This window comes from Dasypus novemcinctus, chromosome 22 (assembly GCF_030445035.2).
Source record: "Dasypus novemcinctus isolate mDasNov1 chromosome 22, mDasNov1.1.hap2, whole genome shotgun sequence".
Taxonomy (NCBI): domain Eukaryota; kingdom Metazoa; phylum Chordata; class Mammalia; order Cingulata; family Dasypodidae; genus Dasypus; species Dasypus novemcinctus.
Window position 1 is genome coordinate 68,709,037 of NC_080694.1, and position 25,402 is coordinate 68,734,438.

The following is a 25,402-nucleotide window of genomic DNA, read 5'->3' on the forward strand; positions in this document are numbered from 1 at the left end:
TTTATTCAATTTATTTGACCGTTTTATTTTCTCCAATTCTCCTACCCTACACTGAATCCCACATTTCCTGTTTGAACAACATTTACACCTGTGCTGCTGTAAACTGGCAGCTTTAGCCCGTGAAGGGATGGAAGAAGAGGATCGCACATTCCTCTTTAATCAGGGCTTCTAGCTCGGTTTGCCCCAAAATGAAGATAAAGTCAGAAATGAGAGCCTCTGGCGTACAGGGAATCACCTGAGGTGAAGGAGAAGAGACCCTCTGATCATGGTGGCTTCCAGTAGGAACCAGAGAGGGAGACTTGGACCCTGCTGGAGGCCAAAAACATCCATATTTGCTATTTCTTCTTGAGTTAAATTGCGTACATAATATTTTGAAGAATTTGCTATTTCATTTAAATTTTTGAGTAATTTGAGCAAAATCCTTCACAGCATTGCATGTTCTGATCCATCTTCTGGAAGTACTTTTCTTTCTGCTCTTTTTCTGTCTAACCTTTCTCTTTTAGGTCTCAGTTTAGCTTTGGTTCTTCAGGTGTTTATGGAGAGCAGGGTAAAATATTGTTCAAGTAGGAAGTGTGGGGTTCAGTTTACGGTAGGGGAATTGGCGAAACCGGAATTGGCATTTTGGGTCAGCCCGTTGCCTTGTGTTACACTAAAGTGCCTCGTTTTCTAACTGTTAATTACACCATCTTTGCGATGAAATTAAAAGTAACAGAGGAGGTGAGCTCGGCCCAGAGGAGGTGAGCCCGACCCAGAGGAGGTGAGCCCGACCCAGAGGAGGTGAGCTCAGCCAAGAGGAGGTGAGCTCGGCTCAGAGGAGGTGAGCCCGACCCAGAGGAGGTGAGCTCGGACAAGAGGAGGTGAGCTCAGCCAAGAGGAGGTGAACTCGGCTCAGAGGAGGTGAGCTCGGACAAGAAAAGGTGAGCTCAGCCAAGAGGAGGTGAGCCCAACCCAGAGGAGGCGAGCCCAACCCAGAGGAGGTGAGCTTGGCCAAGAGGAGGTGAGCTCGGCCAAGAGGAGGTGAGCTCGGCTCAGAGGAGGTGAGCTCGGACAAGAAAAGGTGAGTTCACCCAAAAGGAGATGAGCCCGACCCAGAGGAGGTGAGCTCGGCCCAGAGGAGGTGAGCTCAGCCAAGAGGAGGTGAGCCGACCCAGAGGAGGTGAGGCCGACCCAGAGGAGGTGAGGCCAACCCAGAGGAGGTGAGCTCGGCCAAGAGGAGGTGAGCTCGGCTCAGAGGAGGTGAGCCGACCCACAGGAGGTTAGCTCGGCCCAGAGGAGGTGAGCTCCGCCAAGAGGAGGTGAGCCGGGCCCAGTGGAGGTGAGCCCGGCTCAGAGGAGGTGAGCCCAGCCCAGTGGAGGTGAGATGGGCCAAGAGGAGGTGAGCCGGGCTCAGAGGAGGTGAGCTCGGACAAGCGGCGTGGAAGGAGGAGCCCAAGAGAGGGTGGGCGAGGCGATCCCACAAACCCGCCGCTGTCAAAGTGGACGCCAAGCCAAAAAAGGCAGCGGGAAATGATAAAACTTCAGACAAAAAGGTGCAACCAAAAGGAAAAAAGGGAGCAAAGGGAAAACAAGCTGAAGTGTCTAACCAAGAAACTAAAGAAGACGTACCTGCAGAAAATGGAGAAACTAAACCTGAGGACAGTCCAGCCTCTCATGAAGCAGCAGAGGAAGAAGCCAAGTCTGGTTCATATCCTGGTGACTTGGAATCTCTGAGCATTTTAAATTACTCCTGTCCCATGGTTCTTAGTACACGTGTCTCGTAGAACAGGCCCTGATCTTGGCTCTCCCTGTCAGAACTCTGAAACATCCCGGTCCTGGTTTTTGTAGTAACTTTTTTACTTGCTGTAAAAGATTGGAAATGTGAGTATATATTGTGTATGGCATTAAATTTTGAATCTGTGGGACTTAAAGAAATAATATCAACATTTGAAGATACTAGTACTTGGTATCCTCTTAAGGAACATATGCCTTCAATTTTTAAGCTGGAAAGTCCTGGAATAATGTTAGAAAACGACTACATGGTTCTTTAGGTTTTCAGTACATACATTAAGCTGTGTACGAATTCTACATAACGTCTGTGCTGATCTTCAAGACAACCAATAAAATCTCAATTATGAGAGAGAAAAAGTTTTGGCGAGGAGGTTATAGTGGTAGTTGTGGGACCACGTGGCCTAATGGATAAGGCGTCTGACTTCGGATCAGAAGATTGAGGGTTCGAATCCCTCCGTGGTTGAGCTGCTATTTTCCACACACTGCTTTCCCCGGCTCCAGCCTCCTGCCCGAACCCCATCCCCACCCTCCAAACTCCTAAACCCAGGTCATAGCCTCTGGGAAAAGACGACATCTGGCAGGTTGGAAAGGAGGCTCCCGGCCAGGGAGCGGGGGAGCGGCAGGAAAAGTCAAGTTCAGGTCGTGGGGTGCCTGAGGCCTCCACCACTGGCGCAGAGCGTGCGCTCCCTGACTCGGCGGCCAAATTAAAAATGTGCGCCTCATACGCGCACTCAAAAGGGACTGTATGGGAAGTACCTGCCTTTTGAAGTCAGTTTAAACGTCGTCCCCTTTCAAGCGGAAGAGTCCCCCCAGTTTAGAGGCGCTGGAGGGAGAGAACCCCACAAAACCCGCCCCAGCTTAGCGGAGGCCCCGGGCGCTGCGCGGTCTCTCTAGGCCCTTCGCCGACAAGGCTGCGGGGTTCTCCCGCACGTCGCGGTGACGCAGCGTCAGGAACTGACCTTGAGGGAGAAGGTTAAACTGAGACCTGAGCCCCCGAAGGGCGAGCCCGGAAAGCCTGGACGACGGCAGGGCAGCTTCTGCAGAAGCGCAAGGAAGCCGGACAAACGCGTGAACAGTGAGATGAATGGACAGGATGTTAGAGCACTGCCCCTTACCACGTCAGATCCAAGGAGGAAGAGCACATGTGAGCGTCTTCAACCGGAAATAGATGGAATTCGCTGTCAAGAACCTTCCTACCAGGAAATGCTATGTCCCATCGCTTCCTGGATACCTCTCCAAAACGTTCAGAGAATAAGTAAAACAGACACAAACTCTCCCACAGGACAGAAAACAGGGGAAGGCCCAGGACTACAATTTTAAAACAGCAGAATGCCATGAGCTTGTCAGATAATGTACATTGCAGCAGCTTTATCGAGCCACAGTTGGCACGCAGTAAGCTGCACGTGTTTAAGCGTATGGGTAAGTTGGCAAGTTTACACTCGTGAAACTGTGGTCACAGGACAGGTACTGAACATAGCTATCACCCCCAAAATTTCCTCCTGCCGTTTTTTTGTAAGAGAAGATGAGAATTTACAGAAGAGTCGTGGGTGAAATACAGGATTCCTGTATTTGACCCTATTATTAACAGCTCACATTGGTGTGAAGCATTTGTTACAATGAATAACAACACATTTTTATAATTGCTCTATTAATTATAGTGAATGGTTTAACTTACGGTTCACTGTGTAGTACAAGTCCCTGAATTTTTTAGAATTTTTATTCTGTTACTATATATACTACCTAACATTTCCTGTTATAACCACCTTCAGATGTGTATTTCAGTGCTGTAAATTGCATTCACAATGTTTGCTAACATCACTACCATCAATTTCCAAAACATTTCCATCCTAAAAATGAGAATCCTGTTTATATGATGCCTAACTTCCCATCCCCTAGCCTCACCCTGTCGCCTGGTAACCTATATTCTAGATTCTGGCTCTGAGAGTTTCCTTATTCTAATTATTTCATGTCAATGATGTCATATAATATTCATCCTTTCGTGTCTGGCTTTCTTCACTCAACATTATGTCCTCAAGGTTCATCCACGTTGTCACATGTATCAGGACTTTATAACATTTTAAGGCTGAGTAATATTCCATTGTATGTATATACTACATTTTCTTTATACGTTCATTGGTTGATGGGCACTTGGGTTGCTTCCATCTTTTGCAATTGAGAATAATGCCACTACTAACACAGTGTACCAATATCTGTTTAAATCCCGACTTTCCATTCTTCTGGGTATAGGTCTAGTAGCGGTATTGCTGGGTCATGTGTCAATTCTAAACTTAGCTTTCTGAGGAACTGCCAAACTATTTCCACAGTGGCTGTACCATTTTACATTGCCATCAGCAAAGAATGGCTGTTCCTGTTTCTCTGCATCCTCTCCAACACTTTTTTCATTTTTCATTTTGTTCTGTTTTGCCTTTACTTTCTTTTATTTTAAAGAAGCTTTGATTACATAAATGCCACATCAAAAATATAGGGCAATGGAGCACATGTAGCTCAAATGGTTGAGCTCCAGCTTCCCAAGTACGAGGTCCTGGGTTCATTTCTGGTACCTCCTTAAAATCTATCTATCTATATATATAGGTGATTGGGATTCCCATATACCCCTCCCACATGTTTCCCCATTAACAACGTCTTTCATTAATGTGGCACATTTGTTACAATTGCTGAACACATTGAAGCATTGCTACTGTGGTCTATAGTTTACATTATGGTTTAGGCTTTGCACTGCACCATTTTACAGGTTTTGACAAAATGTATAACGTCCTGTATCAATATCCATCTTTGAAATGTAATGAAAAAGCAATTCCAATGTCCCAAAAATGGCCCATGTTACACCTATTCTTCCCTCCCCCTTGCCAAAGAACCACTATCTTTATACCTAGTATATTACTAGAATAATAATAAGTCTATTTTAGTCCACAATTGCATTCCACCTTTGTTTGTTCATTCCTCAGTCTTGAGGATTTGGGGATGGTAATGCCCACTCTGCTTCCAGTTGAGAAAGAGTTTAGATGTCCTGGTACAGTGAATGGAACTGCCTTGCTTTTTGTTGTACTCTCAGTTTTGGGGGATGGGCATTGTCATCTTTTTCTTAATTGTACTGGGTGAGTCTAATGAACTGGAGGGTAGGTGGTGGCTGCAATCTGCTGAGAGTCAGGGCTCAACCAGCTTAAGAATAACTGGAAGATTTAAGTCTCCAGGACACACATTCAATAGGTACAGGGCTAAGTATAGGTATAGGCTAATTATAGGGGGCATAAGAACCATGTATAGGAAAATTATAAATGAGTCTAAATCTGATACTTTTGGGGGTAGGTTAATACTCATTCCAAGATAAGGCCCACTGACAGCATTCTTGGAATTGTCTGCCCTGCCAATCTTGTCTAGATGTCTAGAGTCTCATGAGCACCTCAGCTTTACCTCTGCAAATCATTACTTAGAAGTAATACCCTCTAAAATAAAAAGAAGTGACATGGTTCAGCCATGTGACACCCATCTATGGAACTGAAAATGATGACTAGACATGGCATGAAGATGTCTGATCCAGGAGGGAAATTCTACAATATAATTTGTATAGATGAAAATGGAGAAAAGACAGCAAGGAAGAAAGAAGGAAATCAGAAGAGGGTGGTACATTTTTTTTTCCGTGGGCTTCTTGTTTTCACTCCTCATTTCTGTCTTCCTTTCTCTTCAGTCATAGTGAAAATGGGGTAGCCCAGGTGAAAATGCTGAATAATCTGGTTGCTTATTGCTTTGCACTCCTTTTTTCCTTATGTTTTTACAACCACACTAGATGGTGGCAACCCACTGGGTTTTGTGTTCACTTTTCAAGTCAGCAGGAAACAGTCAGGAAATGAGTGAAAGAAGCTCTTGTTTACCTGTTACCAGAGTTCTGAGCAGTAGATGTATTGGGTCTAAGAAAAATAATGTGTGTGGAGGTGCAGGGAATTGTACCCAGGCCTCAAACAAGCAAAGCATTACTCTACCATTGAGCTACTGCTCCCAGGGAAGTTGTCAAAAGTTTTCAGTGGCTCTTTCAAAGCCTAATAAAGCAGAAAAATCTATTCTGTTAAATACTCTTTTCCATAACCCCCCACCTAGATCCGTGTTTGCACCTATATTGAAGGAAGGATAGCTAAGTTCTAGACCATCTGATGCTGTTCCTGTTCCTGGACTGTCACCTGCCTGACCAGACCAGTCCTCTCCCAGATCCTCTCACCTGTGGAAGGCCTTTTTTTTTTTTTTTTTTCATTTCTATGGATTTCCCAGGGTGGAATATTCTTGTGTGTCCTCCCTTTTCAATAAGTTCTTTTTCCTATGCTATGGATCAGTTGCCCCAAGTCTTCCTTGACTTTCTTGTCTGTCCCCTGCTCCCACCCTGCCTTTCGCTTCCTTATACTTTGCCCGCCTGTTCCTCGTAACCTCCCTGTATTATGGCCCTTCTCAGCAGCAGTTTGTGCTGCTGCCTCCCTCTGCCCCTCCTCCCAGCCACTGTTATCTTCCCCCTCCCAGCCGATCGCTGTTCTCCCCGCCTCATTTCAACCGCCCTCATCCTGTATCCGCCCCGGCACAACCTCGGAAACAACCCCCTCTGCCATCAATGGCTTACGTCATAAACCGCAGGTCCGCCCTTGCCTCTGCAGCCAATCCTCAGCTGCCCCGCGGACATGCCCCTCCCACAACCTCCCCGCCTCCATGACACTATAAAACCCCATGTACTTCCCGAATAAAATCAGACCTGCGCATAGACCTCGTCTCCGTGGTTTTTCCTCCATCGAACCTCGCGTCCCCCAAGCCTTGAGCCGCCCGCTGCCGCCCCGGTCAGGCCGTGGCGTAGGCCCGATCCCCGGCAGCGACTCGCCTGCAGCAACCTGCCTGCAGTGCCGCAGTGGAGGCCAACACTTGTCCACTCCCATTCCTCAAGTAATATTTTTAGGTAGATATATTCCTCAATGATTTTCCCTGCCTTCCCCCACCAGCAAGCAATGAATAAGGCCCAGGAAATATCACTTTGTGCAATGAAGAATCACCTAAAAAGGAACCTGGGCATAATGAAAACTATCTCTTCTTTCCACCTGTCTTGTTTCCGTCTATTTCATATCCTGAGAAAGGACTTTATGGCTTTAATTGGTCAAAATGAAGAAGATTGGTTACCAGGTCACCTTCTGGGTTTTGATAGATTTACTTTTGGATCTTCATCAGTCCCTATTCCTTGAGCTCAGAGACCAATCCATCCACATCTTTGAGTCAGTTGATTAAACCAATGACTGACCCATAACAAATAGCTGATTCATAACTTTAATCAAATGAATAGATGATGATGTGCATCGCTGTGGTTTTTAATCTTATTGAAGGGAAACAATGACTGTATAAATTATCTTCAATCTACAAACTACAAGTGTTGGAAAGGATGTGGAGAGATAGGAATGCTTATTCACTGCTGGTGGGAATGTAGAGTGGTACAGCCACTGTGGAGTCTATTTAGTGGTTCTTAAGGAAGTTAGATATAGATGTACCATGTGACCTGGTAATACCACTACGAGGTAATAATCAGAACTGAGAGCAGTTGCAAGAACAAGCATCTACACACCGAGGTTGATAGCAACATTATTCACAATTGCCAAAAGATACAAACAACCCAGGTGTCCCTCAAATGACAAATGTATGAACAAAGTGTTGTACCTACACACGATGGAATATTATTCAGCTGCAAAAAGAAATGAAGTCATGAAGCATATGACAGCGTGGATGAACCTGGAGGACAATATGTTGAGTGAAGCAAGCCAGGCACAGGACAAATCGTGTGTGACAAACACACATACACACAGCATAAAAACCTTTTATTTCTCATCCCAGATTATATCAGTGATTTCCCATTGATTCATCGAGGTTACTATTATCTCAGAATAGAGAGTATAAAACACTTACAGGGACTCGTAGAACCGTTCCTGAAGAGTCAGGCAGCCTTCCTTAAACAGCGCAACCCTTCCCAAGGTCTCCGAGCTAATGCCGCCATCTCCTCTTCTGCCCCTTCCGTGAGGTTCGGGGCTCCTGCTCCATTTCTCCTTTGGCGGACTCTTCAAGAGGAGGGGCTTTCGGAACCACAGCCAGAGTCTGAGTTCAGGACAGATGGACGCAGAAGTTGTTTGTTCCATATCCGTGTCAGTGAGTGAGAGGTGCAAGGGCGCCGCTTGTCCCTGCAGTGAGCCTCCCCGGCCCAAACCTGGTGTTCATTGCCTTCCCCTCAACGTTTAAGAACATGCCCGAGAGGAGAGGAAGCCAGGAAGTGGCTCTTGTGACATTGGTGGCTTCTCTTGTACCTGACGTGACCTGGGAACCCCGTGTTCTGCCTCCCAGAGGAGGAACACTGATTTTTCCCAAGCACTAGAGCGGTTTGGCAATGCGGTTATCCCGTTTTCCCTTTTTTCAGATTCTCTGGCCTCTTAACTTTAAAGTTTCCCCAAGCCCTCTTGAATCAATTCATGATGCTTCCAGGTTGCGAAAGAGGAGACTGAAAGGTGGTCGAGTGCTTAAGCGTCCTTGCAATTAAATGTGGGTTAACCTTGTGCACCTTGGAGTCCTGCTCACAGCACCCTAAACCTGCCTACCCACCTGGGTCGAGACGGTGGCCAAGGCCAGTGAAGTTTGAGAGTTTGGAGAGAATGGGTGGAGAACAGAAAAAACAAACAAGCATGAATTCCCTACCTATTTCCCCAGAGGGGCTACACTGAAATGCTGAGAAAAAAGACAGCTCTATTGGAAGAAAATGGGGATTGGGAGAGGAAACAAAGCTGGAGGCACTGGGGATCGAATCCAGAATGGGGGAGATAACAAAACAAAAATCAAAACAAAACAAAACAAAAAAGCATGAAACCATGTGTATTTCCCCAGAGGCTCAATGTTTAGACCCAGACAGGTCGGAGAGCAGCACTGTGCGAGGAAACAAAACTGGAGGCACTGGGGATCGAACCCAGGACCTCGTGCATGCTAAGCACGCGCTCTACCACTGAGCTATGCCCCCTCCCTGCGGTACAAGCGGAAGAATGATTTCAATTAAAGGGTCTAGAACTTTAAGTTTTGCTTGTCTATTTTTTCGGGAAATTTTTTTGAAACATAGTTCTGAACGAGGACCAAGCTCAGAAAGTGTGAAGGGTGAGCAAACAGAATCACCTACAAAATGCATCCGGCAGGCCTCAGGCCCCACCTACAGGGAAGCCCGGTGCGCCCTTTCCACCACAGCCGCGCGCTGCTTCTGGGCTGAGGCGCTCTGCACTCCCAGGCGTTAGCGCTGAGATAAGGGGTGGAGGCAGGTGATTTTCTAGATCTCTCCGGGTGGAGGCGAGAAACGATCAGGCACAGCCTGCAGGTCAGCAGGACTAGGAAGGTCCCAGGAGCAGAAACGTGTAGTTCGGGTCACAGTCGTCACCTCCTCCTCGGGATCCTCTGGGTATGTCTCACTTAACCCACTGGTGTTTCTCAGGCCAATTCTGTGAAGAAAAATAACTCCACAGGGTGCTTCGTGTGTTAAGAGGTCCCGGGGTCCGGCCCCGGCGCTTCCTTCTCTTTCCGGCTTTTACTAGCCCCGCCCTCGCTCCTTTGCTCTCCTCCTTCGTGCTCACTCGTAAAGGGTCCAGTGGATGCTTTGTGCGTTATTCCGTTTCTACCCTGAGACCTTCTCCTCTCCCAGCGCCGGCATCAGCAGGAGGAAGCCTGGAGGGAAGGAGAAGAGGAGCCCGGCAGCACCTGCTCCAAGGAGAAGCCTGGGGCCAGGAGCGGCCGTGCAAACTGAGATCCATTTAGGATCTCGTGGAGGGGAAGGACGACAGAAACACGGAGAGAAACAGAAAAATAATGGCCCTACGGACATTTTCTTCCTGGTTCTCTTGGTTATCTGAACGGTGAGATCTTCAGTCATTTTCGGGGTGATTCAACAGAAAAGGGAAAACTTCGAGTTCATTTCCTTTCTCCTCCCGCTTCTACCTCCTTCTCCACCTGCCGGTCCAGCCGCTGTTCTGTCCGACCCAAGCAGCTGGGCTGGGCGATCGGATCCCAAGTCTCTTGGGGTGACTGAAAGTGTGGATACTTCACAACTCAAACGGAAGTTCTCAAGGAAGGCGAAGGCGTTCAGCACTTACTTAGAGAACACAATTTGGAAGTTTGGTGGACGGACGCCCTTAGCTGGCAGTAACTGCGCGCTTAGAGAGGGCGCTAGGATTAGGGTCTTGAAAGTTTCTGATTCAACGCCGAGTTTTAGCAGAGTGGTTAAAATTGATAGCTGGAAAAAGTGCTTACCAAAGTTTTTTCATTTAAGCAGCTCTGAAAATTATAAAACTAATTGAGCTGGTTTTCTGTTAATCTAATTTTAGAAGTTTGCTCTTTGTCAGGAGTTCCTGAAGGATGTTAAGTAAACCTTCTCAGTTTTGGTTACAGGAATAAGATAATGTCTCAAAGTGGAACCAGACAGAAGAGTGTCAGGAGCACCTTATGGCCGGTAAATCTGTATCTTTTCTCAAAAACAAAAACAAAAAGCTTATATCCATGAGCAGCTGACTGAGAAAAAAGTCATGAAGGCCTTGCTAAACTGGTTTATCAGGCACTGAAACCGGTACAAATTTGATGTACTGGGCTGAAAAATTGCATGTGCCCTCCACTCATGGCTCACCATGTCACTTGTTTTTCTTCTCCTCTACCCCTCTCCTTAGCCAATAAAAAACCCTAGCTCCCATTCTCACTTTGAACTGGTTTGGGGAAGATTCCTTCAGTTACTTGCTTGTGCACTCACAGTAAATCACCTTCTCACTGAGACACCAGTTTCTTCTTTGTGAATCCGTGGTCCTTCTATTGGAAATAGTTGTGCTTGTGTCACTATTTGAACTTCTGTAACAAAATGGTCAAAAGAATCGAATTTCATTGGAGGTCTACACGTGACATATGTCATAAAATGCCCAATCCCACACACATGTAGCTGAAATAAAATTACACTGGTATTGTAGAGTACCAAATTAAATTCCCTTCCTTTCTATATTTCCTACATGTACCCACTGAATTCCAATTTATTTTTATTACTTTAGATGAAGTCATAAATTGGAATATGTTGACACCACACTGCAGATTCTTGAACAAGCAGTCAAAGGGGCTGCATTTGGGGTGGGGGGTGAGATGGGAGCAGAGAAGAGGTAAGAATGGAAGCTACATAAATTGCTAGTGTTTCCTAAAATAAGCCCTGGCCGAGTAAACAAAGAGCCAATATAAATTACAGAAATGTTTCTTTCTGAACAGCTATACATTGGGTGGACGAACCAAACTCAGTTCTCTTTCGTATTTTGTTTCCAAAGACTTTGACTGGTACTTTTTTTTTTTTTTTTTTTACCAAAGAGCTGGAAAACTGTAAAGTAGAATTTCATAATAGAGAGCAAAGCTTCTGGTGTATGTAGAAGAAAAAAAAATTTTAAAAAAAGGTCTCCGCTTATTCTCCCAAGGCTTATAGGGCAGGAGGGACTTTAACTGAAACAAGAGGCCTCCAAGAGTCTGGCTTTAGGACCTTCCCAAGCGAGAAACGCGTTACTAAGGGGTGCCCACTTCAGGGCAGACAATAAGGAGAGACTGCTTTTTGCCACAACCCGTCCAGTTCAGTCAGAGCCCAAAGTTCCGAGGAGGGGGTCGAGAGGGTGAAGAAATGAAAGACACAAAAGAGCGGGCCCAGGTGGGCTGTGAGGAGCCTGCAGGAGCGCGGCAGCTGCCTCAGGCACCCAGTTCAATCAGGCACGAGATTTTATACCTTAAGTGACATCATCGCGTTCAGCAGTTCTCACGGGAAGCCCTTGTTTCTAGTCACTACAAATATAATAGTTATTCTTTTCATTGGCCCTCTGATCACACAGTTTTCCTGGAATTCTTACCCACACTTAGTATATTTTGTTCAGCACACAACCCTGCCCAGGGGCCCCTCCTTCTTTATCTGCATTCTTCCTGTGAACCTTGGAGCCTGCTATGCAGGCTTCCAGGGACTCTGCTTCCAGGGATCCTGCTATGCAGGGCTCCCACAGTTTTCAAATTCCTTTTTTCTTTTGGCAAATTAACTGTTCCTGCCTTTGCATTTCATTCCCTGGCTCCTGGAAGAGCTAGGACGCAGGGGGGAAGCCTGCGCTTCCGTTTCTGTTCCCGGAGTGTCGATGCCTCTTCTTCTTGCTCTTCCAAACCTCCCTGGATTAAAGGTGGGGCCAGAAACCACGTCAGAAAAACGAAGGAAAGGGGCCGAGTCATGAGAAGGGTCTGCAAGAGCCCAGGAGCTCGGCCGCTGCAGCGCACGAGGGGAGCCCCTCTGGACTCGTCCAGGGATGGAGGCAGCTGCGCCTCGGGCTTCGGGTCTCACCTGCGCCCCCGCACGGTCGACGCCCGTCGGCAGCCCCAGCCCCTTCCTCCAGGCTGGCTGGTCCTGCTCAGGTCATCCTCCGCGGTACCTCGTGGGTCCCACACCATCACCCCAAGACCCTGCACCTTCACTGGCCCTGATCCCAGAGTCTTAGCGGAAATGCAGGGGGCTGGGTGCAAAGAAAGGACCCCAAAAATACCTCTGGAAATCGAGGTCCAGATGAAAAGAAGAAAATCGTCAGCCCCCAAATGAAAGGAACAGGTGTCTTCACAGACAGTTTCTCTTCTGACATTGTTTGAAAATGATGGACTTGAAATGTCCACGGAAACCTCCACGCAGTGTCTGCTAAGCGCTGCCGTCCCCGCGTGGAATTCCGCAGCGGCTTGCATCTGGAGGCCTGGGTTTTCCTGCGCCAAGGAGGAGCGCGCCCTCAGGGTGTAAAGGGTCCCTTGGAAGTGGGGACTTATGGGTTCTTTGATCTGTATTTCTGGAAAGCAAAAAAGGTCTTGACCTTGGACCGAATTTTGCCGCTGGGTTCATTGTTTCTGTTCCAGGGACCTTCCTGCTCTTTACCTCTCTCTGAGGCTTGCGCTCACTGCACTTGCTGACGGCGGCGGACACTTCCGTTCCAGCACCAGGGAAAGTCCCAGGAATGGTCATTTTCATGTGTCTCCGAATTTCATCTTTTCCTCAGCCTAATCCTTCTCTGTCTAGAAAGCGCCCTACTAGCCAGTAAAGATAATAGTGAAAGATACGAAGAAGAGAGAGCAGGAGCTGTTTCGCCAAATTAAGGTCCTTCCCGAGGAGCTAAGCAGAAGGACGGAGAATTCACAAAATCTGTCTTGAAATGCGGAGTGACTGAGTGTGTCTCAGCCAGGGTTCTCAGCAAACCCATTACGAATATCAGCAATTCTGATTTGAAAGGAAGCACAAGAGAGGAAAAAGGCCAAAGCTGCGGTCGAGTGTGCAGCCTCTTTATAGCGGAATTCTCTCTGCCCCGGAGAAGATAAGGGGGGGTGGGATATGATTTGCAGAATCAGCTAACAGTTAGGGAGCGTCTCGAGCCTCCTCTGCTACTGAGACGCAGAGTCTAGGCCTCAGCTTTCCCAGGATGTTTGTAAAGCATTTTGTAGGAGGGGGCGGCGAGCAACTTGAAAGCATATTGGGGGGTGGGAGGGGGGAAAGGGTGGGCAGTAACTTAGATTATTAGACAGCTCCCCAGATGAATCCGAAAATCTGACAGGTTTAGGAAACACGAGCCTAGAAAACCCCGGAACCGGAATGGAGTGAGCTGAGTTTTTGAGAAGAGTGGATGGGAGGGGTGGTGGGAAGAAGAGGGGCTGAGGCTGCGGGGGTCTTGGAGAGGGAGGAGGAGGGTGGGGACAGAAAAGCGGAGGGAAGAGGGATTCAATATGCGTCTTCAGGCCCAGATAAAAGTTGGATGGAGAGTAAGTACGGCCTGTTCCAGAGCCTCCTCTTTTTTTTTTTTTTTTGGTGTGTGTGTGTGTGTGTGTTCTCCACGTGTAAAAGTATTGGAGTCCCGTGTATTTCAAAGAAAGTTGGCCAAAAACTTTTGTCCTGTAGACAGACTTATTCCTTTTACCTAAACTGCTGGATTTGCGAGTGTCTTGGAATGCGCTTGTGTAATTAGGTTTTTCTTCGAGGAGCGGCAACAGCCTGTATCAACGGCTTTAAAAAGAGCTTGGGGGAAAGCAAATTGACCCGAACCCTGTGTTGGGAGCAGTTTGGTGAGTGCAGAGCGGAATTCGCTAGCTGCTTTTGACATAACTGTATGAAATAAGTGTGCAAGTGTGAAATAACTAATTTTAATAGCTTGCCTTGGAATTCAAGATGAAGTGAAAAGAATAAACTGGTTTACTCACCTTTAGTAAACGCTCTGTGAAATTTGGGGACCTGAGCCTAGCTAGCATCAGTCTTTTAATCTGAGACTCCAGAATTCAAGTCCCTCTTTGGGCATTAAATTTCTGTTTTTCCTCCCCAAGATACTCTTAGATGCAAGAAAAGATAGAAGTTCATCTTGCATGTGTTTGTGAGTCATGGGGACAAGGCAGATGCATGGATAAAAGTGAAAGAAGCAATGAATTTGACAGCTTTAGGTCTTTGGCACAAGATCTTTGAGAAGCAGGAAAGGGGAGGGACCCCAGCTTGTATAGATGGTGATACATTTTATACAGTACATGAGGAAGCTTTTCTGCTCCTTTTTTGTTTGTTTGTTTGGTGTTTTAATACTTTAATGTTCTTCACATATTCAACATAAAATACTGATAATGGAGAAACAAGAGAGGGAAAGACTCTTCAGCAAAATCTTCTGGAAGTCAAAGTACCACTTTGGTCCAACACAATAAAGAGAACAGACGAATAAACAAAGAATACAGGAGTTTAACTGACCATTTTATTTTGAAGACATAATTAGAAAACTCACAATCAACAAACCTAGGTATTGAACAAATCTAGGTATGGAAAACAGAGCAAGAGTGGAGCAGAGAACTTCTAAATCTCATTTCTGTGAAGCACCTTAAAAAGGATGGGTTCAATTCTTGCCAACATAATGTGGTAAGCCAAAAGGTCAAAGATTGTAAGAAATTCTAGAAGTCTCTACATATATCACTGAGAACTGTATTATTAGACATATAAATGCCTAGAGATATAAACTAAATGGTGTTTAAAACAGACCTTGCTATATAAACATACAGTAAACCACTATTATCTTCTCATGAGAATAAGAGTATAAAGAAAGATCTACACAACCCTTTTGCCTGGAGCTCCTAAACAGTCACCCAATGGTCAATGTTGACCTTAATCAGTGGCTACAGAATCCAGAAGACCCCATGCAGCCACTCGGGAAGGGTCTAGACTAGAAAAGCAACAGGAAGATTTTTTAAATGCTTCCAGATTAAGTCAAAGTTTAAGTGGCCATTAACTCCACCAGCTTCACAGAGCTGGTGACGTTTTGTTGTTCTTTGAAAAAAGAAGAATCTACAATAAGCATGTTCAATGCAAAAAAAATTTACCATGTAGATTTCATTAGTGCATCCCTTCCCAAATTACTTTAAATGTACATTGTTCCAGGTACAATGGTTGGGATGTATTCACAGTTGATGCATCTCTAAAAATTTTTCACGAAGGCCGCCAGCTTGTGAACATCTGTGATTATGACAATATTGTATGGAGAGCCCGAATGCCTCCCATTGACCTATGTGTGCCCTGTCAAGGAGATCATATGGCATTCAAGAGCTTTATTGAGAAATATTTTCTCTAAAGCATCATCTCCCTTGCTGTTGCCAGTGTGGAATGGAACACTCATCTTGCTTCTGTTCTGGGCTCCACTGGACATAAGGGGAATCCTTGAGTTTTGTCAGTAATATCATAAATCACTTGCGCTTTCTTGGAGCTGAGCTCCTCCATGGCCGCTGCACAAACGATGCTCTTAATCCACTCCAGGACCAAATCCTTGAGGTAAAAGCACAGGCAAGATTAGGAGCAGCTGTTCCCGGATGGCTCCTTGTATTCCAGGACCGTCTGGGCTCTCTCTGAGATTGGAGTCCAGTAGGTCATTCCGATGATCATCTCCGTGACCCCACAGACCTCTTCTGAGCACAGTGAACTGGAAACATCCACAGGCTTGGACAGGAAGTTTGAGGTCACTTCAAAACCAACAGTGGGTTTAACAGCTGACATAAAATCAAACACCACTCCGTGCCGTCTCATTTGCACAGTAATACATGCAGGAGGCACCTGGGTTGAGCTTCCGGGTGCTTGGGTCTGGAATTTTCCTTTACCTCCCAAGATTGGGGTAGGCAGTATTCACATTTCCCAGCTTCTTGGCTTCTGCAGCCTGAGCTGACCAAGCTCCTGTCCCCACATAGTCCGCACACCTCCCTGCTTTCAGGACGACCAGGTTTAACGGGTCAGCGCTGGACTGGCCAGACCTACCTCCTTGCACAAAAACCACCTTGCAGGTGTCTGGAATGAGAACTATTCCCGCTCAAGGGTCTCTGTGTTGTTAATAATCTTAGTGAAATCTGTCCTGTGGCTCAGCTCAGGAACTCTAATCCCAGCTCCTCTGTAGTCTGACAAGTCTTCCTGCACCTCTAACACCGAGCGCAGCAGCTCGGCGGCCTGAAGTCGACCACCGGCCTGGGGTGTCCCAGGTGCGTTGGCCCAGGAGGACCGAGGCGGGACAGTGCACGTCTCCACGGGGGGGAACGAATCTGTGTCTCCTGCGTCTTGTGGGCTGTTTTACTATGTGCTTTGTGGGTACTGAATAGAGCCCGAATCGAGGAGGGGCTTGGGGTTGAGCTTGATTTATTTAACATGCCTAGAAATGTGAGGTACAGGCTTTGAAGATGTCTGGTAAGCACAGAGAGCCTTGAGATTGGAACTGTGCAGAGAGCTCTGCTCAGTAGTAATTATTATTATTATTAACCATGTAGCTACAGAAGGGAGAGTGGGTAGAATGACAACAGACGGGTGTTGGTGATTTGGAAAGTAGGAGCTCCTTCAAGATATGCTTTGTAAACCCTGTGGTGAGCTAGAGTGATCACCGGCTCTGGATCATTTTGGATAGCAGTGTGTTCCTTGGAAATCCAGAAAATCCTTAGAAATCCAGAAAACCCTTAGAAAGGGATGGCTCCTCTTTGTCTTCCTCTGCCTCTATGGGACTTTTTCTTATTCACAGAAACCCCATAAAGGAGTCTATGACCTTGGGATGCACCCCCTCCCCCCAAAAAAAACTACTGTCAGAACCTGTCTCACACTTGGCCCAGAAGTTTCATCGCATTGGTAGAATGTGAGAATGGGAAACAGAAAAGTGGCAGGTCTTACTGAGGGAGAGAATTAGGGAGCTGTCCCACCCAAAGGTGTGCAGGCATCTAAGTGGGGGTGGAGGAAGGGCTGCATTTAACTTGGCTCTGTGTCTTGGTGCAAAGCACAACTTGGATGTGTCCAGTGTCTGATAAGTCATCACTCTGCATTGTGACTGAGCAACCGGGATTCTAAGTGGTCTCTGTATATTCCTAATACAGAGGGATTCTTTCTGTCTTCCACAAACTATACCTCAAAAAAATGATCTTATGACTTTTTGTGGTAAGAGTTAGTCTCTTTCTACAGCCTTATTGGGGCACCTATTCAATTGGAGGTCTGTAGGATTAACTCTTTGTTACAGAATTTTCTGAGGAACTCCACATTTTACTCAGAAGACAGAACACACCCACACCCAATATTCTTTATTCAAAAAAGCTAAAACTTAAGAAATGTATTTTTAAATATTCACTTATTTTACTTTACTTGTTTACTTATAATTCCCCGCTCCATGGTTCTCTTGTCTGCCCATTGCTTGCTCTTCTCCAGAAGGTGCCAGGAACCGATCCCTGGACCTCCCACGTGGGAGGCGGAGGCCCAATGGCCTGAGCCATATCTGCTCCCCAAAAAGTGTATTTTTAACTTCTCTGTTTCCTGAGGGAAAAGAGAAGGCAATTTGTTGCTGTTTTGGAAGGAGTGGCAGGGAAGTTGGACTATCACTTGAGGGTGTTGGAATGCAATTGCACCCACCCTCCATGCATGAAATTCTTTGATAGTATAAAAACCCTTTTACATGGTCCTGTTTTACAGATATGAAAAAGGTGATGGAATCAAGTTTCAAAGTCTGCCTTATGTCACAAACTTTTAAATGGCTTTAAGTCACAAACCCAGATTATAAGACTGCAAATATTGAGTTATTTTCTCATAACCTCACGCTATACCCACACACACACATATATGAGTTAGTGGTTCCCTCCTGTTTCAGATCTTGTGTTAGATGTCGAAGACACAGGGTTCAATTAGAGTATAATTATATCATTAGCTTTTTCACTAGTTTTTTTACAAGTCTTTTCAGGCAGGGCTCATTGTAGGTATTCAAAGATTTTTTATTTTAATGAAGTTCCAGCGTCCATTTAGAATCTTTGACAGAAGAATCACCACAGTCATATTATAGGTCAATTACCACAAATTAAATCACCAGCTCCTATCAATAATGCAATTTGGAATTAAAAGGGATCAGAAGGAACAAGACTTCATGGATTGTCTGCAACTGAGGAAAATAATGCATTTTCAATAAGGATATGTGACTGTTCTGTACCAGAATGCTCTCACTTCCATTACCTAGGAGGGAGTGGAAGGATTACTTTCTGCTTCTTGCTTTTACAATCCAATTTTCTCAAAAATCTCTTGCAATAGAGTAATATTCATCAGTATTGAAGAAAATTAATAAAACAATGTATAAAACTTCGGAGAACCATCATTTATGACATTGAATTGTGAGAGGACAGAGGTGACTATCCCCTAAGTCAGTGGTCCTGGTGATGGGAGTCAGGGGAGGGCCGTGAAGCAGGAACTATGTTTATCATGAGGAATTTAGTTTGTTTACCAATACCTATCAGCAGGTGGATAGCACTAGAGCCACCTCTCAATGTTTCTTTCACCTCCATTTTGTTTGCTGTGTAAATGCTGAGTCCATTAAGAAGAATCCTTATTTTTTGTGGCCTGTTTAGAAATTATAGAGCCCACTGATACTTTGAAAATGATTTTTTGTAATGGTATTTTGTTCTTGTTTTTTCCTGGAAAAAATTCCTCAGACTTCACAGAAGTACTCTCAAAATGCTCAATAATGCGTTCCATTTGGTTTTCAATATCTTATTTACTTTAGTCAATAGGGGATGTACCTTATATCTTCACTCATCTCTTTTCACACTTACATGTCATTGCAATGTAAATTCTTCCTCCATCCCTGAAGGAAGTTTTGCCAACAGTCACAAAACGTGTTAATGTTATCAAATGTGGTCTCTGAATAACACCATTTAAAATTTTTGAAGTATAATTTACATACAGAAAATACACATCATAAAGTGAATTTCGTAGATGAACACCTCAAGGTAACTGGCACCCAGATCAAGAAATAGACCAAGATCAGCATCCTCCAAATTTCCCTTGTGGCCCCATCTAGCAGGACCTCCAGACAGTCCCCGATTATTCCATTTTTGAACTGCCTCCTTAGTCGTAACTCCAAATATTCTAAAATTCCAGAGTGGCTTACTGCTGAACTTAATGTCAGACAGCTTATGAAAAAGCTGCTGTTGAAGGCATGGAGAAAGGAAAGAAAGACGCAGAAATCCAGGTGTGCTTGCTCTTTGAGTCTCTCCAGCGTCTGCTCCTCAGGGATGTGGAGGCAGTGAGAGTGCAAGGCAGGAAACCAATGTGATTCTCATGAAGTGCTGTGACTTCTACCCCAGAGAGCAGAGGACAAGGCAGCCTCAGACCTACTGTGCTAACCTGTCTCTGCGACGCCTTCCCCAAAATAATCATCATCCCGACTTCGATGAGAGAAGCAGGTGGATGTGCCTTGGACCTGCTACTCTGTGGATGCAGAAGATTTTGGATGGTAAAGAAAGAGTTTGGATGGTGAAGAACGCGTCCCAGCTCTCCATTTCTCCTGGGCTTCCTTGAAATTCGCGGGAAGCAAGAGCGCCCTCTCAAGGAAAGTGGATGGAAGTGTTGCAAAGGCAGGTTAGGCTCGTTTTGCCCACACGGTGGGGACTAGGAGAACAGCTCGCCTAGCTTTCCTCGCAGGATAGACAGGCTGAGCCCTCTGGAGGTCGCGCCTGAGGCTGAGTTTTTGCTCCCAGAGCTGAAGTCGCTGGTAATAGAGACTTGAGAGAGAGCTGAAGGGGGGCCTGGCTACCCCAATGCTATTGGCTGAGATGTAGAAGGGGATCCGCTGTAGACTTTGGCCTTGAGCTTCTCAAGTAATGGTGCGCCGTGCTCGAACAGCAAGGCAAACGAAGGGAAGCCGGGGTGGAGAGCACGGTCTAAGTCAGCTTGAGTGAATTCTCAGGAAATGCGTCTCTGGGGCTGGGTAAGGCTCAGCCGTTCCCTGCGAGGGTCCAGATTTCAATTCTATTCAGGGATTAGTGTCTCCCCTCTCCCACCGCCCTCCCCCATCACAGACACAGCACGTGTTTTAACTCTTAGCTCTGGCTTTCTTCAGACTCATCCGAGGTTTGGCCTTTGCTCCTAGGATAGGGTTATGAGCCAGTAAACCACTAAAACCATCATCCTTTATAATGTTGGTAAGAATTACAGCTTTTATGCACAAGACAGTGAGGCCCACGCACCATTCTCAACAGCACGGTTTTTTGGATATATATGTGCAATTCGTGGTGATGATCTTCTTGACCAATAAGTAAGCGACCGCGAAGGGACTCGAACCCTCAATCTTCTGATCCGGAATCAGACGCCTTATCCATTAGGCCACGCGGCCGGACCACACACACGTTTATGTCGGAGAACGCCTCCATTTGCAAATTTGTACTTTTGCAATTAAGGGAAAATTTAACATTCAAAAAAGAAAAACGGAATACAAGGACATATGAAGCCTCTAGAAACAATAATCTTAGGTCATTTTTTGCTTCTCAAATTAAAGGGTAGTCTAATATTTAGGGAAAAAACAATTATTTTAAATTAATAAACTACAAGATGACCAGGAGTAACTTTATTCTTCGTGCCTCTGCCCCTTTTTTTCCACTTTAATAACAATGTATTGAACTATATCATTCATACATGAACATAATGAGCATACATTAACTAATAAGTGTAGTAAAAGGGCATGACATCATACAGGCTCCCATTCATCCTCACCAGGAACACCTCGCATTGTTGAGAAACATTTGTAACAGATTAGGAAAGAACATCGTCAAAGTGTTACTCTACTAACTATACTCCGTGTACGCCAAATGTAAAACACAGGTATTCTCACGTAATTCACTGATGAGGAGCACACAAGCTTGCTTGGAGAAACTTGATCCAAGAACTAAAAGCTGCAAAGAAGGGCTGGAAGTGACAGCATGACCAAGCAGGGCCAGAAGTTCGTAACTTTGGACCTTTTCCTTCTCTAACGTACATGGTGCTTGCTTCAGGGGAAAAGATCCCTAAACTTAAAGGCGGCTCCCCTTGTCGGAAAAGCCTGCTTATTATAATTCTCGCAGAGGTTTTAACAACTTGATCCTCAACCAACAATTAAAAGAATCCCACGAAATGGAGGTGGGGACAGAGGATCCCAAACCTCTCTGGGTGGGTGGAGAACTGCATACACATGCAAATTGTTAGTTTTTCTAACCAATTTCAGAATAATTTGCTGATAACATCTCTTTTTACCTCTAAGAGTTCAGTGTGTATTTCCTAAGGGAAAGGACCTTCTCCTGTAAACCACAGTGCATTTATCTAATTAATGTAAAACTACTAATACAATACTATTACCTAATATACAGTCCATATGCAAATATCATCACTTATCCCAAAAAAATGTCCTTCAAAGCAACTTTTTCCTAACCCAGAACCCACTACAGGATCACATATTGCAGTTACTGTTTTGTTCGTTTAATCTTCTGTAATCAGGGATGGTTTTTGAACCTTCCTTTGTCTTTCAAAACATTAAAAGTTTTTGAAGATTTCATGCCAGTTCCTGGGTAGAATGTGCTTTCCATTTGAGCTTATATAATGTTTCCTCATTGTTAGATTCAGGTGAAGCACATTTGGTAAGAATATTAGTGATTTTATGTTCTTAATGCATCACAGAGGAAGCAAATGGATTTCTTGCTTCCGTCGGTAATATTAATTAAATGCAATGGTGTCATTTTCTCCCATTTAATTAGTATGTAATCTGTGGGGAAATAGTTGAGGCTTTACAAATATTATATTCCTCATCAAACTGTAACCTCTAGTTTTAGGTTTGATGAATTCTGCCAGAATCACTTACGATCATGTTGGTGGCAAAATAGTAATATTGTAAATCTCTACCCTGAGAAGTGTGAAGCATTGCTCAAAGAAATTGAAGCAGACCTAAATGACTAGAAGGCAGGGAAGGGAAGCTCCCACAGCGGGTATCGGGTAGAGAGAGAGCCCTTAACTCGTCCCCTGAAGAGCTGGTGCAGGTGGGCTGGTTGGGGCTTGGAGGGATGTGTGAGAAGGCAAAGATGCCAGTCAGCAAAATGGGGTCATACACGGAGAGCATGTGGAGAAGTCTGTGGGAATCTGTAGCTTGTTTTTAGCTATCACATCTGTGCAGTCACAGCCACGCACCTGAGTGTGAGCCTGGGGCTACTGTTGACCTTCATTCTTAGTTAACCGTTGGTAAGACTGGCTAGACAAGGAGACGAGGAGAAGCTGAAATCCAATGAACTGAAAAAGAAAATTGCATTCAGCGTCTCCAGGGAGTGACTGTTTTCTGTGAGATTTTTCAATTGAAAAAAATATTCATTTAATGCCTACAATGAGCTTGGTCTGAAAAGACTTATCACAAACCTGAGTAGATACTAATCATGGCACTATTTAATTAGCCTGTGTGTTTAGCATCTAATGTAAGGCCTGATGTAGGGGAAACCACAATTGTGTGACTATGTGGGTATGTGGATAGCTAGATATTATGAGAAGAGAACCTCCCTTTCCAAACAAACGGGGCGCAATGACAGATGCGGTGCAAATGAGAGCAAATGTAGGAGTGGTCTCTGCAAACTGTAGAAAATTAGCTAAAATATATTTAACTGTAAACCATATTTCCAATGAGGAGGTGGGAAATGACACTACTAAGGAAGCATCATAACAGGATCTTGAATCCTGGGATTCCTGGGATTCAAGATAAGTCTAAAGACAGCATATCCCTTGTTTCTATGAATAAAATTAATGAGATTCCAGTTTCCAAATCCCAGTTGTTCCCTTTTCAGGCCTCACTCTATCCACCTCAAGTTCATTTTCCTTCACAGCTATATATATACCAAAGTCCCTAAATCAAAGCTTTCTGCAGAATTCCAGACCCATGTATCCCTGCTTCTGTCACAACCAAATGGAGATCTGGACACTCCCTGTGGATTGCTCCCTGTGGCTCCTCACAGAGCTGACCAATACCAGTGGGTACTGCATCAAACAAAACTGAAGCCACCTGCAGGACTCCAAATTGCTCAGTTTATCCATCAAGGGAAAGAACAGCAAGGTGCTTTCAAAGCCACAACTGCCTCCACAAAGAGCTGGATGACTTAGGACCAACGTTCTCAGCATGGTTCTCTTAGGAGAAGGTACCTTCCTCTCCTTTAGGGTATCTAAGAGAAGCTCAGGAGAAATGGGAGATTGGACATGTCCTTCCTCCCCATCTCCACAAATCCAGTACGTATCTTTGAAGATCTACCTATGAGGCATGTTAGAGGAACTGTATTTTAAGACCCAGGAATGGAGGACACTACTGGTCATGAAGATTTTTATTTATGTCATAGACATGTAGGTGGGAAAACTCAGTGGAGTAGCAGGACACCCAAGCTCTCTCCTTGTCCTTCCAATCTGGTACTTTGTTCACTCAAGCCAGGCCTCAACAAACACATTGGTTGAGTCTCTCCTCATTTTTTCTTTTTATATTCCTTTGCTCCATTTTTCCATCCAATAGAAGGTAAATTCAACAACATTTCCTACTACCCCATTTGACTGCTTGTCTCTTAAATGTACCCAAACTGTTTGTATGATTGTATCACCACTGGGAAGACTTATTATAGGGGAGGGGAGAGAGAGAGAGAGAGAAAGAGAGAGAGAGAGAAGGAAAGAGGGTCAGTGGGAGAGAGGCCAGTCTGAATTGAATTTGTTGTTAGTATAAAATACACACCAACTTGCAAGACAATATGAAAAAAAGTAAAGTATATAATTAATGATTTTGAAATATTGGCATATTGAAATTATATTTTTATATATTTCATTAAACAAAAGTATTATCAAAAATAATTTTACCTGTTTCTTTTTGGCACTTTTGCTATGGCTACTAGAAACTTAAAATTACATATGTGGATTGATTTACATGCCTACTGAACAGAACTTTTCCAGAACCCCAGGAAGCTCTCTTGGGTATCCTCCCAGGCACTGTCTGCTCCTGGAGCAACCACTGTTGTGATTTCTGTGGCCATAGTTTTGCCTGTTCTTGTACTCTACATAAAAGCAATATTTGGGTTGGGCTTCTTTTGGCAATCTTACGTCTCTGAGACCATCAATACAGTTGCATGTAGCCCTCCTTTTTTGTTGTTGTTGCTGTGCAGTGTTTTACTGTGTGAAATATTCACAGATTATTGACCCATTTCCCTTGTATTCACATTTAGGTTGCTTGAAGTTTTGGTTTATTTGGAATAAATCTATGAATAACTTAAAAACTGTCTTTTAATAGCATATGCCCGCAATACTTTTGTATTTATACATAAAAGTGGCATTGCTGGGAAAGCATGTGGCTCACCCAGCTGGGTGCCTGTCTAGCACCTAGAAGGTCCTGGTTCCATTCCTGGTGCTTCCTGGAGAAGGTGGGAAGACAGACGAGAGAACAATCTGTGGGACAGAGGGATAAACAAAGGAAAATAAAGGTAAATAAATAAATCTTTTTTAAAAAGTGGCATTTCCAAGTGATGATTGTTAAGGTTTACCTTTAAGAAGATATTAATAGACAGTTTTCCAAAGTGGTTGGTCCAAGTAACATGCCCACCAATAATGTATGGGAATTCTACATCCTCACCAACAATTGTTATTATTAGTTATATTTTAGTCATTCTGTTGGGTAAGTAGTAGTATCTTATTTAGTCTTAAGAATTTCCATGATAAATATTATGCAGAACAACTTTTTATGTGTTGGGTTAGTTGGTCAAAGGGGTGCTGATGCAAAGTACCAGGAATCTGCCAGCTTTTATAAAAGGTATTTATTTGGGGTAAAAGCTTACAGTTACAATGCCCTAAAGAGTCCAACTCAAGGCACTATGACGGAGACGTTCTCACTAGGTCAGCTGCCATGTGGTGAAGCAAGATGGCAGGTGATCTCTGCGGGTCTCTCCTTCCTTCTTTCTCTTAAGGCTCCATGGGACCAACTCCTTTTGATCTCAGCTGTAGGCTGCATAAGGTTTTCTCTCAGGGCTTCCTCTATCAGTCTGGAATAGAGTTTGTTTCTTTCCAGGCTTACTCAGCTGCTCAACTGCAAACTATGAGGCAAATGGCTCATCGCTCCCTGGGCTACAGGATCAAAACTGACAAAGTTCGCTCTCCCTCTTCTCGAGTGAGTGTCCACCTATATCAACGCCACAAGGGGGCAGGGACTCAGCCCTGAGTCATGCCCTACTGACATGGTCAAATCAAAACCCTAATTTTAACATAATTTAATCAAAGGCATCTCAGCTGAATTTAATGCAT

At 44.8% G+C, this 25,402-nt stretch overlaps 3 non-coding genes and 1 pseudogene across 3 annotated transcripts; 1 reads left to right on the forward strand and 3 right to left on the reverse strand.

The window, feature by feature from the left end:
• Positions 1 to 2,157: 2,157 nt before the first annotated feature.
• TRNAR-UCG (transfer RNA arginine (anticodon UCG)) lies at positions 2,158 to 2,230 on the forward strand. The gene has a single exon. It is a non-coding gene; the product is annotated as a tRNA-Arg (tRNA).
• A 6,498-nt stretch (positions 2,231 to 8,728) lies between these two features.
• Positions 8,729 to 8,800, reverse strand: TRNAA-AGC (transfer RNA alanine (anticodon AGC)). Its single transcript has one exon. It is a non-coding gene; the product is annotated as a tRNA-Ala (tRNA).
• Positions 8,801 to 15,261: 6,461 nt separating this feature from the next.
• On the reverse strand, positions 15,262 to 16,488 carry LOC101429087 (phosphoserine aminotransferase pseudogene; annotated as a pseudogene).
• A 3,907-nt stretch (positions 16,489 to 20,395) lies between these two features.
• Positions 20,396 to 20,468, reverse strand: TRNAR-CCG (transfer RNA arginine (anticodon CCG)). The gene has a single exon. It is a non-coding gene; the product is annotated as a tRNA-Arg (tRNA).
• Positions 20,469 to 25,402: the final 4,934 nt, after the last annotated feature.